Below are 6,022 nucleotides of genomic sequence, written 5' to 3'. Positions count from 1 at the left end.
TGCACTCCTTGGATAATGTAGTGGGATAGTTTAAACTATTTTGGTTACATAATTGGGCCTAAGTGAACTAATTCAATAAATCCCAGTTTAATGTAGTGTGGGTTTGAATTGGGCTAATTTTATATCACTCAGTTTAGCACTTTCTTTTTCACTTGGTATTCCACATATGATTTTCATTCCTTTTTCCAAATATTACAAGATAACTATTTGATTCATTATCTGCCATTCTTTGTCTTCAGATGCAGAGTTCAGTACTCAAGGGCAGGTAGGCAGTACAGTGGATAGAGAGTCAGACCTAGAGACAGGATGTCCTGAGTTCAAATCTGGCCTCAGATACTTCCTAGGTATGTGACCTTGGACAAGTCAATTAACCACAGTTGCCTACCTCTTATCATTCTTTCTTGGAACTGATACTTAACATTGATTCTAGGACAGACAGTGTAAGGGTTTAAAAATGAAATAAAGGCTTTGGGAGCAACTAGCACAGTGGATAGAGACAAGCCTATAGTTGGGAGCACCTGGCTTCAAATTTGATCCCAGACACTGCCTAGCTGTGTGACTTTGGGCAAGTCACTTAACCCCCATTGCCTGGTCCTTATAGCTCTTGTGTCTTGGATGCAATTACTAATTGGCAGTTTAGAAAATATTTTAAAAGAAATAATGCCCACTGTGCCAAAGACAGATTTTTATTACTGAGTCTTCATTTTGGAAGAGATTTCTTGAATGTTTAGTACAACCTAAAAAGATACTATTCCAATTACATTTTGAATTTTTTATCCAAGTTCAACTCATGGCAAAGATACTGGCATGGTTTGCCATTTCCTTCTACAGCTCATTTTACAGATGAAGAAACTTGGACAAACAGAGTGAAGTGATTTGCTCTAAGTTACACAGCTATGTGTCTTAGGTGTGATTTGTCAAGTCTTCCTGATTCTAAGCCTGGCACTCTAATCACTGTGCCACTTAGATGCCCACATTTTGAGTACTTACTTGAGTGCTCTTTGAGTATTCAGATGTACCCAAAGAATAAGCCAGGTACATTTTTGGTACTTAGCTTATCCTTTGGGTAAATCTGAAATGATGTGCCTAAGTCAGGCAAGGTCTCCTAAGTCCTATAATACTGCCAGTTACATAGCAGCTCTGCATGAGTACGGGTAATGACCATATGACAGATCTCATAAATATGTCAAATGACCATTCTGATGGAATCAAAGAACTATGTCTCAGGTTTCATTGTACAGTAAGAAACAAAGGCTCTGGTTGCCTTTTATCTTAGCAGCTTTAGTGTCTGTGCTTGGGCTTAAACTCAAGATTTGCCTAATCCCGAGTGTGGTGGCCAAGACTAGCTAGACCTCTCAAGAGATTCTGGAGTTGTGCCAGTCTCTGCCCTCCCTTTTGCCATGGGGTTCCTGGGCTTATCACACAAACCCTGATCCCCACCCCTGCCCTGCCTCCTCACTGCCTAGTTCCAGGATCATACTAGGAATTTGTCCTGGGATAGTTTTTAGGGTCTTTTCTTACTGCTGGGCTTGGGCTGCTTGACTCAGGACCAGGCTGGATTGTAAAAAACTTCTTGTACTGGGGTTGCTTTGAACCTGATTTCCAGCCACTTCTACTTCCTTACTTCAGTATTTCTGCAGTATATCAAATTTAGGCATTCAAGGGCTGGGTAGAGGAACCCATTGATTCCTTTTTTTTTTAAACTGGTACATTTTAAAGTTTTTAAAGAGTACTTTTAAGGATAGGTCCTAGCACTCTTATTTTCTCAGAATACCAGTTCTTGTTCAGAGTATGTACTACCACTAAAGTTATATTTTAACTCCTTGAGGCCATATGATCAGTAGACTTAGAACTGGAAAGGACCTTAGAGACCATCTTATCCAATCCCCTCAAAAGTGAGGCCCAACAATGTAGGTTCATATTGTTAGGAATAAAAAGGGGTCTGGCCAGAGTAAAGTGTTTATTAATAAAATGACTGAACAAGAGATGAGAGAGAGAAGACATTTCCCTTAAGGAAGATTAACCTGATTGGGTTCAATTTTCCATTTGACTGGCCAAGATCTGTCTCCTACAAGACAGCAGCTTGGCTATTTTATCTCTGTTGCAGAAGTCCAGAAAAAGAGCAAAGTACCTTCCCACCTGGGTTTTCCAAGCCTTCAGCCCATTCACTTTCACAAGTCATGCCCAAGGGCTAACTGTTGACCCTTTCTCCTTTACTTGGGCCACCCAGTGGGTATTCGCACTACCTAATTGTCCCCCACCTTAATTGCTGGCTTTACTGCTGTTCCCAGGGGCCCCAGAGCTTAGATTCTGTCCTTGTGATCAAGGTCCTCTAAATAATTTCATACAATCCCCCCCACCCCATTCTTTGGCAGACAAGCATGTTAAGTCTTCCTACCCTTGGTTTTTCAGGAGATTTATCAGCCACATGTGGTCTATAAGATTTTCTCACTGGGGGCATAAAAATAGACAAGATATTGAATACATAATGGAGAGGATTACAACAATTTTGGGAATAAGAGAAACAAAACAAAAAAAAAAGGTACACTGACAAAAGACCAATTAGGATCTCCCCTTTGGCGTAAAAGTTTATAATCAGGATAAATAGTGGGCTTAACCCCATTGCAGGTTCATTATAACCAAAAGTTCACTCCAAATCTCCTGATGTAGTGCATGATTTCTGCAAGCATCCTTATAGCATCTTCTCCAGAAGATCCACTTTCCTGGTCCAGGGTGTTGGCAATTGTCTTTTCCTAAAATTGCTTTGAAATATCTTAAATTTTGGATTTTAGAATAATTATACAATCCCCTCATCAGGAGGGTATATACCAACAATAGAATCAACACAGGATGCATGGCTGAGCAGAAAGGTGTATGAATCAATTCTCCCCCCCCCCCAAAAAAAGAAGGAAATGGCAAATCACATTTAAAAATATGTATATCAAAATTCTATATAAAAATATGAGAATTAAAATCATTAGAGGTCTTTGGTTCGCCATCAAGATCCAATTGAAGTAGATCCAATTGTATCCTACAAGCATGCAGGACAGGTGCTGCAATATTGTACTTACCCATCATCAGCCAGGAACTATAGAAAATTGCCATACTATAGAAGAAAAAAGGTCAAAAGTCTGAGGTAAAAGAGAAATATAATTCCCTGGACTGATTTCTCCTTCAGTCACAGGGATAGGAAGCCAAAGATAAAGCTAAACAGAGATACATGTATAAATTGGAAACTGGGAAGTCCAATGTCAAGACTTGCCAAACAGCTACTTTCCCCAAACCTTTAGAGATAGGTCCTCTGCCTTGGCATAGATCTGTATTGGCAAAGGCGTGGCATGTGTGGCCTGGCATGCCAGAAGGGGCTGTTACATTCCCCCTCTCTACTGTGCCTGAGGATATTCTTTGCATGCCCCTCCCATCTGTCCAGCAGTCCAATGCTCTGCTCTCTGGGGTAAGGTGGGGAGGGGGTGGTTCAAAGTGAGGTTTACAGGCAGCTTAAAAGTGCAGTTTGGGCACATGATCTCTTAAGAGATTCTAGCATAGTTCCTCAACAACTCCACAGGGATTGTTAGTCTCCTTGACCTTGTGTTCCTTCACACTGATCAGTGGCTCATTAGCAGTCCCTTTTTCTGAAAAAATCACAAATATCAATTAAAGTCCCATAATATTTAATAATCAATGGCAGGTTTCCATAGTCTAAAGCTTTTGGGTATGCAATGTTATCAGGGCTCATAGATGTTGTAAACTTATCCTTCAATATCTAAATAGCAGTACTGATTCCATATACTCAAGTTTAAAAAAAAGAAAAAAAATCAAAAAGAAAATCATAGTGCACATCCCATTGAACAAAAGACCAGTCAAACATAGGCATAACAAAAAAATTTGTCACCCAAAAGTGAAAGACATTGTCTCTCTAGTTTGGCCATGATCATGACTGGCAATTCTGAAGACAGCCTGTGAGATCAGCATGAGGGTCTGATTCTTCCCATATAACTACCATCACCAGAAGGAGAGGACTGCACTAGGAACTGCACCCATCCCCTGCATGTAAACTCTACTGGAACACCTGACTGACATAGGAAGTGCCTGAGAAACCCTACACTGAACCAGACCTCAGCCTGCACTGCCCTGGCTTATACTGCACTTTTTCTCATTTTCTAGATGGGCTTCAGGCCTAGTAAAGGCAAACGAACCTTTTCAGGGTGGGGAGAATCCACTTTGTGCCAGCATTGATCTGAAACCTCACCTTTCTACCCTCCCTGAACCTCCCCCCCCACCCCCGCCCCATCCCTAGTGAAATAAAAGGAAAATGGGGGAGGGGGGGCAGGAAGTATACATATATTCCTGGCAAAAGCTTAGTATAAGCTTTGCTAAGCTACACTTTAAACTAAGACAAATTCTAAAGAATACCACAATTCCCAGGATTAAAAAGGCCAATTTGGCTATAGTAGCTAACAGACCAGTTCTCTGAAATCATGACAGGTTCCACCATGCACCATCAGATGTCACATGAGTCTTTAAAGCAATTTGCTAAGTGCCATTCAAAATTCTTTGAAGCTCATGGATATTTGTCACAATTTTACCAGATCTATTTATATAGGAGCAAGAAAATTGATTAATAAGGGCACACACCCCTCCTGATGCAGCTGTAAGCAAATCAAGAGCTAGCCAATTTTGTATAACTGTCTTTGCTAAGAAGAACATCTCATCCCATAGGAGATAGCCTTAGAAGTTTGAGAGATGGATTGAACTGTATCTTGAGCCAGTCTTTCAACACTAGCAGAGATATTCCTAATAGATTCTATTACTGCCATCATTCCAAAATTTTGGCAGAACTGCCCAGAAAAACCTCTGCACCACTGATGAGGAGGCTACTGAATTAGGCCTTTATCTCTTGGTTCTTGAACACCACCAACTACCCAGATTTCTAGCTGTGGACTTGCCCACCCAGCCAATATAGTGGTCATACAACAATACTGGTTGAGTAACATGTCAAACCACAAATACCATACCATCCTTGGGGAAAGGTAGAGTAAGCTGAAGAGTTACAGACAGAAAATTGCCCAGGGAGTCACCAAGCCCTATTGGAAATCTACCTTCAGTGGGGATAAGATAGTAATAGTTGTAAAAGACATGTATTTATGTGTCCCATCCTTTGTATTTTCTAGCTTTGTCTTAGCCTAAATAAATGGTGTGGTAGGGAATGTAATAATGAGATTGCACTTTACATTGTCATCCATATACCTACTACTCAATGGATCCTTACCTTTCTTCACACATAAGTCAAAGGTAGGCACAGGATCAGTCACACAATATGAAGAGCACTCTTTTCTCTTATACCCAGCTACTTTAAGGAACATAGATATTTTCTAACCAAATCCTTTTCATTTTACAGATGAAGATACTACTATCCAAAAAGGGCAAATAACTTGAAGAAAATCAAACAGATACTGAATAGGGCCAGATACCTCAGTAACCAGAACAAGGTCTTTTACTTCATACATTTTCAGTAAATATTGATTCAAAAGTAAATTGAAACTATAATTTTAATTTTGTAAGGTTTATTCAGTGACATAATATGGTGGTATTACAGTTTGTTTTTTCTTCACAGTGGTTTTAAGAGCATAGAAATGAAAACTCAATCCCTCCTGCAAGGTAGTTAATAAATCTAAACAGAGAAGGACAAATTGTGAAAAGGTTTGTGGGAGTTCTCCCCCTCCCCCCGCCAAACCTATGCTTTTAACAGAAGGGGAAACATATATAAGCTGAAACACTGAGAGGTAATCATCAAATTCCTATTACATGCCGAACTCTAGGGGATACAAAGTTAAGGAGAGGAAACAACATGCCAACATAAGTGGGTGCTCACAGCTAATGTGTTTTAGAAGCAGATGTTTCTGGCTCCAAAAGCGGGGGACCCCTATTCGCTCTACCAGATTACCGTTTTCGAACGCTAGCATTCTATAGTTTTTACTAGCCTGTAAAAAACAACCAGCTTCAACTACTGTGTATGTTAATG

The sequence above is a fragment of the Monodelphis domestica genome, chromosome 1 (genome assembly GCF_027887165.1).
Source record: "Monodelphis domestica isolate mMonDom1 chromosome 1, mMonDom1.pri, whole genome shotgun sequence".
In the NCBI taxonomy this organism is placed as follows: Eukaryota; Metazoa; Chordata; class Mammalia; order Didelphimorphia; family Didelphidae; genus Monodelphis; species Monodelphis domestica.
This window is presented reverse-complemented; position numbering follows the sequence as displayed.